Here is a 12,901-nt window from a genome sequence, read left to right on the forward strand (position 1 = left end):
CTAAAAAGAATAGCATGCGATGCAGCTTAATGAGATTCATGTCAGCAGGAACAATAAAAAAAAATGGAAAATATGAAGAAGTGCTATACTCTTCGGTCCCAAATGGGTGCCTGTAAGACGTTAAAATTAAAATAAATGCATTATTTCAACAGTCCTAAAACTAGAACCACCTTCTTCCAAAGTTGTGTGCTCTAATTGAGATCAGACAAGTTAGAAAGCTTCGCCAGCAGTTAGATTAAATGAGCGGAAACGTTTTCTCGTTTAACATCTCTATCCGGATGGCAATGCATATAGCATTAATTTTTCCCCAACAACGTTTTCTATAGAATGTTGGCAAATTGATCTAAGAACTCGAAAGAAAATCAAGGGTTATCTACTTGACTATAAGCTTAATAATTATTTACGAGGATTTATTTAATAATTGGGTATATTTCCGACCATTATTATTCCCTTGTAATCCATTGAAATGATGCATTTATGTTTCGGCTATGTCTCTAAATATGCCCTCATTTCTAGGCCGAATTGTCTTTAGCGAACTTCATAAGATTTGACAAAGGCTCAGGTGTATTTAATAATATTCCCTTAAGGCCAGATTGGATATATCTTAGTGACTAGTAATATACAACTGGCAAATAAACTAATGTAAATGTAATAAAGTGGTATAAATAAAATAATGTGGTGTAAATAAAGCAAACTGGTATAATTAAGATAAAGGTAAAATACAAAAAGTGGTATAAGAAAAATAAGTGGTATAAATAAAATAAATTGGTATAGATAAATACAAATTAAATAAACTGGCCTAAATTGCATAAAGTGGTGGGAATAAAACAAACTGGTATAACTAAAATAAATTTGTATGAGTCAAATAAATTATCATAAACAACAATAAGACGTAAGTACATTAAATAAACTATAATAAGGTATTTTAATCAAATAAATTAATATAAATGAAATTATTTTTAAGAAGGAATTGGATTTAATTCTTTTATAAAAAAACTGGTATAAATTTAAAAAAATGTTTTGATAAAAAACTGGTTAAAATCAAATGTTTTTATTTATAAAAAAATCTCGTACTAGTCAATTAAATTGTTTAGATAGAAAAATGTGGTATAAAATACTTTACGTGGCATAATCCAGTAATTAACCAACGAGTATAGCTGAAACAACCTACAACTGGTATAAATTAAACTAACTGGTACAAACTAAATAATGTGGCATAAATCTCATAACAAAAAAAAAGTATATTATCAACCAACTATACACTTCAATGAGGTATCTATATAACATGTTTCAACGAATTCAGCTGCTTAACTTTTTTATTAGTTCCAAAAAAAATAAAATGTTATAAATCAAATAAATCGCTTTGATAAAAACTAGTATAAAATACTTTATACGGCACAAACATTTAACCAACCAACGAGAGTAGTCGAACTAACAAACAATTGGTATAAATGGTATAAACTAAGTTAACTGGTATAAGCTTAATAAAGTGGCATTAATCTAGTAACAAAATATAATATGAAAATTATACCAATTGAGGAATCTATATAATAAATTGTATCAAATTCAGTTGCTTAACTATTAACTCCCAAATATGTATGTATGTACATGCATACGTTTTTTGTTACAAGAAAAGCAATATACTGCTATTTTTTCACCAACACTGTTTACCATCATCGCGCCTGCTCATGCATGTGTGCATCGGTGTGTATGTGCCGAGTATGTCATTCTTACCCATTCTTCGCGTTCATACAATTTGTTGTTTGCCAGCTGACTTACTACTTTTGCTGAGTTTGTGGAGCGTGTCAGGGATTCGCAACGTTTGGTGAGCGGCGGCAGCAAACACAGCTTGTATATGCGCACACATTTCGGCACACGGACTGCTTTCGTATAGAAAACGTCTTCGTTCGCACATCAGTTGTTCGTCACATGTTCGACGTGAATGAATATCAACCTGTACATATCGTCTAATACGTAACGAGTCAAAAGAAGAATAAAAAACTGTATATTCCAATTTAGCTAATCAAAGAAACGAAATATTTTTTTGTATAATTCTTGTCTTTTTCGTGTGTTGAGTGCAGGCGCATTTCCACTGTGCCAGTTAAGCGTTCTCTTTCGTGCTTTTTCGCTGCATGCATTCTGCATAAAACCGCAATACTCGAAAAGTCAGTGAAAATTGCAAATTGGTGCAAATTTAAGCGCTGGTGAAAAGTGTTAATGCGTAAGGGCAGCGCTCAAATCCACTGGGTGAAGTGAAAGGTGCATACATTGTTTATATGCCAAAAACAAACATACTTACATAAATGTATAAATGTGTGTTTGAAATTCCTAAGCTGTGTCTGTGGTGTGTTTCATGAGTGAATTGGAAAATTCGTAAAGGAAAATTATTCGCAACAAATCTGTTTAGTGCGTATGAAGAATAATAAATATTTCCGACCACGTTGTGTCGAATTTGTCATAGAAAGAAGGAAAAAAATCCCAAACAAAAAACGTGCGCGCGTGCTACAACAATAACAGCTGGAAAAAAAATCGTCGAAAGCTACCAACAAACGCTCGAAGTTCAGTTCGGGCGCGCAAAACATAACAATTCGTGTCGCTGGCGAAGTAAACAGTGTGCAGTACGTGTTGTTGCAGCAGCGAGTTAACCTTCAGAAAAAAGTATGTACATACATATGTGTAATTCGTTTGCTTATAATTATATTTTTTTAGGATTTAATTTATGCAAAAAATCAGCGCAATATTATTGCCACCAATAATTTATTTTAGTGTTACAAGTCGTTTGTATAAATTTGTCGAATTACCTTTCCACCTTCTTATCACCTCGCTTTTTGCAGACTTTTTTTGCTCTACCGTTGCTTATTAAGGCACATTCTTGTTTCTTTTGTTTACCAAATTTAAATTAGTGTACGAATTTTGCTTCTTGTGCAGTTTCTAGTTGACTTGGCAAGCCAACTAACGTTTACTTTAATCCACGCTCGTCATTTTGTCTGGAAAATTCTGGAATTTGCACTTTACATTAGACGCCAGAAGACACGGCGTAAATAACACATTGTACATACATATGTACATATATATGTATGTGCAGATTATTATTACATTAAATTACTTTTAGTGAGGACGTTGATTTGGAGTAAAAATTTTACTGCTAGTGTGCGACATTTTCGACACTTAGAAAAAAGGTTAAATTTGGTGCACTTAGCTATAATAGCATTCACAGATGACAGTATTAACATGTTACTCACCGAAGCCAACAGAATTAGATCCACCAAATAACAGACCTTGCCTGGCTGAAATCCGGGTCAATTGCGGTATTGTAGAACCGGCTGTTTTGGGAATAGCAGATGTACCCTAGAGCCACTTCATTCTGGGTACTGTAGCAGGTTAAATTTATACTTATTCAGAATGGACCTTGACATAAAAAAGCTATGTTCTGAATCTAATGATACCAAGCATGACACCAATTACCTCTTTGCAAGCCCAATGAAACCAACCCACTTAAAACCTATCTCCTTGTTTTCCGAAACCGTGGAAGCAGCTCGTTTCTTGAGTTTACCGTTAAGTGATTTTGATGACAGCTCCCCCGAAAAAAGTGGATAATCGGTACAACCTTCACAGATGCATTTTTTATAAGAGCGCTACGAAAGTTTTTTTTTGTAATAGAAGAAATATTACTGGGAATTTTTTTCCAAAAATATTGGTAATCCCAGTAACGGGTTTTTCAATGAGAGCACTTCAAAAGTTTGGAATATCAATGAAATTTTATATTCCTGTGAAAGTACATTCGATACCAATAAAATTGGGTCAAGCATCATTTTTTTTTTACATACATATGTACATACATACCTCTTCAGTTTTGCTAAGGCTAAGTTAAGCTTAAACGCTAAGTAAACTATCCTCCCTTAATGTTCTTTTTTGAAAGTAAATATATTTTGTAGTCGAAAAAGTCTTTTCGTATTTCTAATCAATCTGCAACTTATTTTTTTTTATTTGTAATAGTAAATAAATGAACAAATATGTACATATGTATGTATATACCATTTTGGTCGAACACTGTTTGCCATTTATCCTTTAGAGACATTATTCCATCAGTTTGAAACTTTCATATTTAAGCGTAAATTAAAATTTCGAAATTTCCAGAACGGAAGCGAATGAAACATTGTTGTGCTACACGAAGTGCTTACAGCATCGTCTCCGTAGTAGCTTGAGCCCAATAATAAAATAAGTATTACAATGTGCCGCATCGGTTAAGCTGGTAGAAAAAGCCTAATGGCCCATTGTAAAGGTTGACTTATCTACTCTCAATATTTTTTCTCTACTTTAAAAATCTATATACATATGTATGTATGTATGTATATGCTGCAGTACAAAACGAACGTGCTGGATTAATTTTTTGTACTTAATTTTAACAAGTATTATAGGCGATTGTCTTCTAGGTAATAGAAAACGAAAACAAGTTCGGGTGCAACTGCATATAAAGCTTGTTGGAAAAACCGACATCTTTAAACGTAGTATATAGGAGTGGGATAGTACTGACCCGATTTCATCTATTAACCCTGGGTTTCATTAATGTACCTTACAATAGGATTTTTTGTTTAACGATTAATTTTTTCAGTCCCGTCACGAAATTTTCTTGAAAACATCCTAAAAAAATTTCTTGAAAATTTTAGTCCTTAATATTAACATTAAGAACTGGACCAAGGCCTGTAAAAATTTTCCATAGAAGATACACTACAATCTTGAGTTTTTATCTTTAAATTCCTACAGATCCGAGGTATTGTATCGCTTTGACTTTAGACGTATATTTTTCAGAATTGTCCACTATACAAAAGTGCCCAGTGCAACCAAGTCGTAACTCACACCGGAGAGGTAGTACGTGGCTCTAAACCCGATTTTTCTAAGAATGCACATGACAAATTTGTAGGAAATTTTAAGGCTAACCCTTCATATAACAATATTATATGGAGTAAAGTCAGACGTATGTTCGAAAATCCTGATATTAGTTATACGGGTGCTTTCTGAATTTCATTTGGATTTGGACAATTTTTGATCAGAAGGATACTCTTAAGGAATTATTAAAGTTAAAGTTTTATCCCGGTATATAAATTGCTTCCTGATTTGTGTACTGGAAAGTGAAAGAATCAATCGACTTTAAAATAGTGCTATATAGGAAGTAGGCATGATTGTAGTCCGTTTTCGCTAATTTTCGGACCTTGACATGGGAATACTAAACTAAGTCGAAATCGGTTCGAGCGAGTCCCGCGATATGGGATTTCACCAAAAAGTTGGCGGTCCATCGTCCACTTTCCACACCGGCTCTCAGAAAGCGGGGTTATCTTCCGATTATATCCATTTTCACACTCTCGATAGGAGTTCTGATAATATTTGCGTTAGGTGAATTTGGTTATTGTAGCTTATGTATTTTAAGAGAAATTTTGGTATGAGTTATTGCTCATAGAAATAATGTTATCTCCGAAATCATTGTTCAGATCGGATTACTATAGCATATAGCTTCCATACAAACTGGACACAAAGTTACTAAAAGAAATAAACCTGTGAAGGGTATATTGGCTTCGGTGCAGCCGAAGTTAAAGTTCTTTTTTTTTTTTTTGTTTTTACTACGGAATCCTTTGCGCGTTGGCCACGGCGAATATCGCATTCGATCAGCGAATTAAAAGACAGCGGCTACGTTGGCTGGGTCATGTTGTCCGAATGGACGAAAACACTCCAGTTCCGAAAGTATTCGACGCAGTACCCGCCGAGGTAAGCAGAGGAAGAGGAACACCTCCACTCCGTGGGAAGGACCAGGTGGAGAAGGACCTGGCTTCGGTCGCCACGTAGCGAAAAAAAGAAACGATTGGTGCGTTGTTGTTAACTCGGCTATAATCGCGTAAGCGGTGTCTACGCCAGTAAAGAAGAAGAAGAAGAAGATGTATGTATGTATTTGTATATAACTCTAAATATATTTCGATTAGTTTTAGGGAATATTTACATACAACCGTTAGGTGAACAAAACTGTCATACTGTGTGGCAACACGTTGCAAGAGTAGAAAAATACACCTGCCCACATAATTTGGATTTTATATCGATCTATGATCTGTCAACTCAAGCGAAGATCGGAGATCAAATTCAATAAATTTTGTTATATTGTTTTCTAATAATGGCATTAAACGTAGAGTGTGGGGCATGATTTAGAAAATGCTAATTTACTAAAGCTTTCTGCCACTTTTGCTCGAAGAGACAATGGTTTTTGAAGTTTCAGAAAAACTGCGGTCTGTTGCATCTACGTCCATGCCCAACCTATTGTATTTAAATAACAGTCTCTCGAGCTGACGTTAAGTTTATGTTAATAAAATTATTTTGGCGAAAAATGGGCGTGTTCGCGGTCTTTCGTATAATGGTGCAACATATTACATACAAACATACATACATACATGCAGGCGTACATACAGCCGAGTCCACGCTGCCTTCACCTGACATTGCAATTTTGTTTGTGCTTTCCTTATGAGCCAACGAACAGCCTCTAAAGTAAACCAATTTTGCGACGCATTTTTTTCTTAATAAAAATAAAAAAAGGAAAAGCAAAAAAGAAGAAATAAAGAAATAGGTGTGATAAGTGTTGCCAAATAATCTTGTTGGTAGCTGCTGAACTGATAAAGAGAGCAAACGAAATGTATGTGTACTTAAAATGCGCTGATGAGCGCGTATACTAACAAATTTAAATTCCATATATATCTACTTGTATATACATATGTACATGTATATATGTATGTACCATATATATGTATGTATGCACATGTGCCATTTACATATGCTTGTGAGTTCGTACACACCTATGTAGCAACTCTATAAATCAATAAAATTCACAATTTGTTTTGCTTTTGCGCGCGGCAATTACTAAAAAGACAATCCGCAATGCTTATGTATATCACAGCAACAACAACAATGAAGAATATTCAACATACCTAAGTATTTTCTAGCTAAAGAAAATATGGAAAATTTTCAGCGCAAACAAAAGGTTAGAACGAAATGTAAATAAATATTCAAAAAGTCGCGACTTTACTATCAGTAAAAGAAAAAACAATAACAAAAACAATAGAAAAAGTTCAATAAAAATGAATATGCAAGAAAAGCAAATGTAGAAAAACTGTTTTTCATTTGCCTTTACAAATGGTTTATTATGACATAAGTACATATGTACAAATACACAGTACATACTTACATGGTTATATATTTAAATATACATACATATGTATGTAGTATAGATAGTATTATGCAATTTAACTGCTTGCACAACTAAATGGAGACGTTCCTTTGCTTTTTCCTTACATTTGTTGTACATTTATATGTATATGTGTGTGTGCGGGTTTATTATTGACTATTTCCACGCTTGCCTTTCCACCAGTTTTCCTTAAGCTTCTATGTTTTTGTATTGACACTTTTTTTATTTAATATTTTTTTTTTAATTTTGCCGCCCTTAGTGGTCCCGAATCCATCGTCTACTTTTCATTCTAGACCTTACATATGTCCCTGCTTTTGAGATTTTTGCTTTACTTGCATTCGCGTGCAGAAACGTGCATACAGTGACTTTCGAAAATATTCATACAATACTTCTCTAGTAAATATTTATATGGATATTATAACATTACAAGTATACATTTATCCACTATGAGAATTTTAAACTCTCCAGAAACTACTTTTAGAATTTTTTTCAGCATTCGTTTTCTCTGACCAATGAAGATGAAACTGAAAACAAGTAAGGAAACAATAAACAAAGCGAGTAACCGCTCATTTTATGCCAAGATCAAAGCCAGGGAAATACTTTAAGGTGCACAAAGCCTTAAAGATAAGTAATATCGTCATTTAAAATGCAAAACAACGTATCCTGAAAAGAATCGAAATTGAATTTTTTATTCCTTACGATTCGCTACGTCATATTACATATATGTATGTACATATGTATGTAGCATAATATTTTCAGCTTCGGCTGTAAGCTATAACCAATATATTGGTTAGTCGAAAAAGTCTTTTCGTATTCCATTTTGGTCGACCACTTTAAGCCATTTTTTTCGCTAAAGACATTATTTCATCAGTGTAAATCGAAATTTGGAAATTTCCGGAACGGAAGCGATTGTTGTGCGACACGAACTGATACAGCATCGTCTTCGTAAACTTCAAAAATTTCATTGGTGGCTTGCGTAGCATACTTCTTCTATTCATACAAAATTTTTTCGAATATCTCCATTATTTTCACTCATTTTTGAGCAGCTGTGACTTTTTTTCAACGAATTTTTTTTTTTTTTTTGTTACATGAAGCTTAAAATATCATCTTTCCAAGACTATATGGTATGCCACCATGAGATTGGTAGCACTGTAGATATACGATAAACCACATCTATTGACAAAATACGAAAAGACTTTTTCGACTACCTCATATAACCATTTTATAACCAAAACTCAAATTTTGTTGCAATATAAGCGGTTTCTATTACATCGTTTTTCCTTGGCCTGTAAACTTATGAAAAGTGATGTTACATTGTTTTGCATTTTAGATGACGATATGGTATCTAGGGCAAGGTTTCACTTGATTTTAGGCACAAAGATGAACTGTGATGCACACGGATTCTCTTCGAATTGCTATAATATATCTCACATATTCACTGATATTTTCGATAGAAAGTTCGCAATTGTAACTCTTATTGACATATTTGGTATCTGGGGACTTGATTAGTTGTGGTCCGGTTTGGGAACTTTTTGTTCATAAGGTGGCCTACTGCAAGCGTACTATTCTGGTAAAGATACATTCATCCGTGTTTGATTTGCATTTTGGAAAAAAGAAAGAATCAGATGGAATTTAAAAAATGGCAGCGCTATAATATCGCTATAATATCTATTATACATGTAATATATAATATCGGATTATAATCCGAGTTCATCTATTTTCATACAGTCGGTAGAGATTCTTTTAGGATTTGTGAATTTCAATATTGTAGCTTTAGTGGCTTAGGAGTTATATAATTAAACCTATTATAAGGCAGGGTCATGCCCATTTCTTCAAAAATTTTATAATACGCAAAATCCTCCAGGGTAAAATCCATCTGGTGCACTGATTTTCCTAGTGAACCAAATTTTTGTTGAACCCGTAGCTGAGTTCCAGCCTCAATAACATTTGGCAGAAATTATTCTACGGACAAATACGGAAAAATAGAAAGCTAATGCCCAAGAAAAAAACTAAATTTGGCCTACGTCTTCCAAACTGTGGGCTTGACTTGTATTATATGATAAATGATTACTTGCAAAAGATTTACCGACATTGACCACTTTTTAAAAACGTGCTAGAGGTTGGACTGTTTACAATGAGCTAACTCTCATGTGCCTCCTGTCACATCTTCACTATTTCTGTTAGCAATATTTATTCAAGTTACAATTCAGCTTCACTAATAACTTAAAGAAAATATTAGGCATGCTGTTATTTTACGTTCAATTTATTTTACGAATAATACCTGCAATGTCTGTAGCTCACATATTTACTTACAATTTCCTTAAATATACTTATCATGCTATCTTTCGCTTCCGTTTTCATGCAGTTCAATTAAGATCCACTCTACATGTCTACGTGGCGTCTGCYGGAGCAACACCAAAGTGCCATTTGAGTATTTATTATTGATACACTTACTCATGCATAGTCGGGGTAGGCCGACTAGCCATCAGAAGATAGAGTTTAAGAGAAATACATACACCTGYAATGTCATAACACGGTAGATGCGGTCCTGTCAATAATAGAATGAGGCTGAGGCAGTTTCGGAAACTAACGTTAGGGACAAGTTCGCTAGTAGGTTCTTTAGCTAAACTTGAAATAAAAATTTCACTAGTAAAATTGATGAAACATAACACTTTTTTAAATCCTTYACACTGACAGCTAATCTGTCAGAAAAGATTATTGACAAAGTGCCTCTGCTTGGATCACAAAAATTACTTCCGTTTTTATTTCTGTCAAAACTGCGATTTTGATGTTTAAACTCAGCAATCAAGACCAAAAATATTTAGTAATTTTTTTTGCTAGTTGATGTGAAATAAGCTAATTAAATATACTAGATAAGCGGTTTTGCAGCCGATTTTTATTGTGTTGGTCCCGCTTGATCCCATTACTCACGTATTTACTAAAACGGCTGATAATTCTTATCAGCTGCTACTAGGTTGGCAGGCTACGAGCTTACTAATAACACCACTACTAATTATAAATAATTTATATTCTAGTTAAGTAGTGCTGATAGTTAGTAAAAAATATTTATATGTGGGCTGATACTTATATTTGGTACAATACCTTAACATACAATATTTTAGGAATCCAATCTGACAATTTTATTCTGATATTTTAGGTAGGTTGCTACTAAAAAAGTTGGCGGGATTTGGCAACACTAGTATTGTAATGTGGCAATAACGTTTATTTTTTTTTACAACTTTCGATGTGGTTTAACTCAGCAATAGTGCTCTGATTAACTTACACATTTTATTATACCCTGAACAGGGTATATTAAGTTTGTCACGAAGTTTGTAACACCCAGAAGGAAGCGTCGGAGACCCTATAAAGTATATATCTAAATGATCAGTATGTTGAGCTGAGTCGATTTAGCCATGCCCGTCTGTCTGTCTGTCCGTCTATCTGTATATATACGAACTAGTCCCTCAGTTTTTAAGATATCGTTTCGAAATTTAGCAAATGAAATTTTCTCTTCAAGAAGCTGCTCATTTGTCGGGACTGCCGATATCGGACCACTATACCATATAGCTGCCATACAAACTGAACGATCGGAATGAAGTTCTTGTGTGGAAAGCTTTCCCATTTGACAATGTATCTTTACCAAAGTTGGCACAGATTATTTTCTAGGGCAACAAGGTAATCTCCGAAGAATTTGTTCAGATCGCCTTACTGTAGCATATAGCTGCTATGCAAACCGAACGATCGCAATCAAGGGCTTGTATGGAAAACTTTCGCATTTCACGTGGTATCATCACAAAATTTGATATGGATTACTGCTTCAGGTAATAATATAATCTCCGAAAAAATTGTTCAGATCGCCTTACTATAGCATATAGCTTCCATATAAACTGAACACCTAGTTACTAAAGAAATGCACCTGTGAAAGGTATATTAGCTTCTCTTGTTTTCTGCTAATAAAGCTCCATCAAAGACGAGTGCTTATTGATGGGGTATGGTGAACCTAATCGAGCTCGTATATAACTCTCTGACGAATTCCAGGCAGGTCGGATATTCGCTGTTGCCAATACGCTCTCCAACACTCGTAAGGCTGATTTATCATGATGTCTTATCCGTGCCTCTGCACCTTATAGCAGGACGGGAATAATGAGGGACTTGTAGAGTAGAAGGTGGTCTTTTGACGGTACCGCCGATATCGRATCGTATTAAATTGTTCTTTGCTCGACATTTGTTGTGAATTRAGAAAATCACTATGTGAATATTAATGCTTCATGGACGTAGGTCGAGCTTTGACTTATGCATCAGCTGATGTCAGCTGATCTATCCCATGTAATTTGACGTTAGTCGACTTTTCAAAAAATCCAACTTCTCGTATTCGCTCTCAATTTGGACTTCGGAGAATTGATACTTTGATTAAATACCGTAGTTTGTCGTCGGGCGGTCTAAGTACGAAGGAGAGGATGATTGTTTTGTTGCGCGGAAATTTCATGTTGCTCAATCAATAAAAACTATTATTATTTTGCCAAGAAGCTGATGGTATTTTGTAATAAATACAACAACAAGTGTTCAAATGTTTACAATTTTACAGCAAAATATTCGTATTAGTCCTTAATCTTATCTGCAGAGCATTCTCAGCTGTTTATTATTTTTAGACGCTTGCTTATTGTTTAGTAAGTTTATAAATACCAAACATCTATGTACATATGTATATCAATATGCATATAAACATATTTACGTACATGTGTACTTGTGTAGGTGTAAGCGCATTTGATTGCTGCGCTGCCGCATCTGGGTTAAACCTGTTTATATTAGCCGGCAGATTATCTCATTGCCATCCAAATATGTACATTAGAGCGGRTCGATTTGCAGGGAGCCAAAAAATCTAAAAAAAATCTCATATGCGGAAAATGTTCTACGAATCATGCTGAACAACTTTGCCGAATAGACTATATGTCTAAAACCATTTTCGAGCCAGCGATATTTAAGGCAAAGTGCTTTAGGATCATAAAAATTTGTTCGTCAGTTTTCGAGTTAACCGAATAAAGTTTACTACGTGGGATTACTTTGATCAATATGATCAATAGAATCATTTGTCGGAAACGGCAAGATTGGAGAACTATATCCCATATCAAATACGATTACAACCGATTATTCAAACTTCGGTTTAGGTAGGGAAATGATATATAGGAAGTAGTTTGAAACGAGTTTTGAATTTTTCTATGTGTTAATACATAAGTAAAAAATAAAATACCGCCATCCAAGCCAAAATATTCTTCAATTTTTTTTTTACCCACCCTAGTGTATATATACACAATGTACACAGAACAARCAAATTACCGCGTGAAAAATAATAGCATTTAAAGCAGAATTTCATTACCAATTTGCCGGYAACTACGTGTGCTGTTATTGTTGTTTTTCGTTGCTTGTTGTTCTCATTAATAGCCATCAAAACCGGTGAATTTTTTGCTTTTCATGATTTCATATATGTACATACACATACTTATGTATGTACGTATGTTTGTATGTGTTTGTACATATTGAAAGTAATTACCGTTAAAAAATTAGGAATTTCCGTTTTGATTTAAATAATAAAGCACTTTATTTTTATTACTATTTAATGCGAATTTCTCTAAATAACTTCTAATTCTCTAAATAAACATAGACGTTCGAAGTTATGACTGCCAA

At 34.1% G+C, this 12,901-nt stretch overlaps 1 protein-coding gene across 1 annotated transcript in view; it reads left to right on the plus strand.

Moving 5' to 3' along the window:
* Positions 1-1,910: 1,910 nt before the first annotated feature.
* Positions 1,911-12,901, plus strand: part of LOC108968782 — a gene marked incomplete at its 3' end in the record, with an annotated part of 18,333 nt that continues 7,342 nt past the window's right edge. Inside the window, 1 exon segment of the mRNA XM_018933023.1 lies at positions 1,911-2,658.

The sequence above is a fragment of the Bactrocera latifrons genome, unplaced genomic scaffold (assembly GCF_001853355.1).
Source record: "Bactrocera latifrons isolate USDA-ARS-PBARC rearing strain unplaced genomic scaffold, ASM185335v1 scaffold_23, whole genome shotgun sequence".
NCBI lineage: Eukaryota > Metazoa > Arthropoda > Insecta > Diptera > Tephritidae > Bactrocera > Bactrocera latifrons.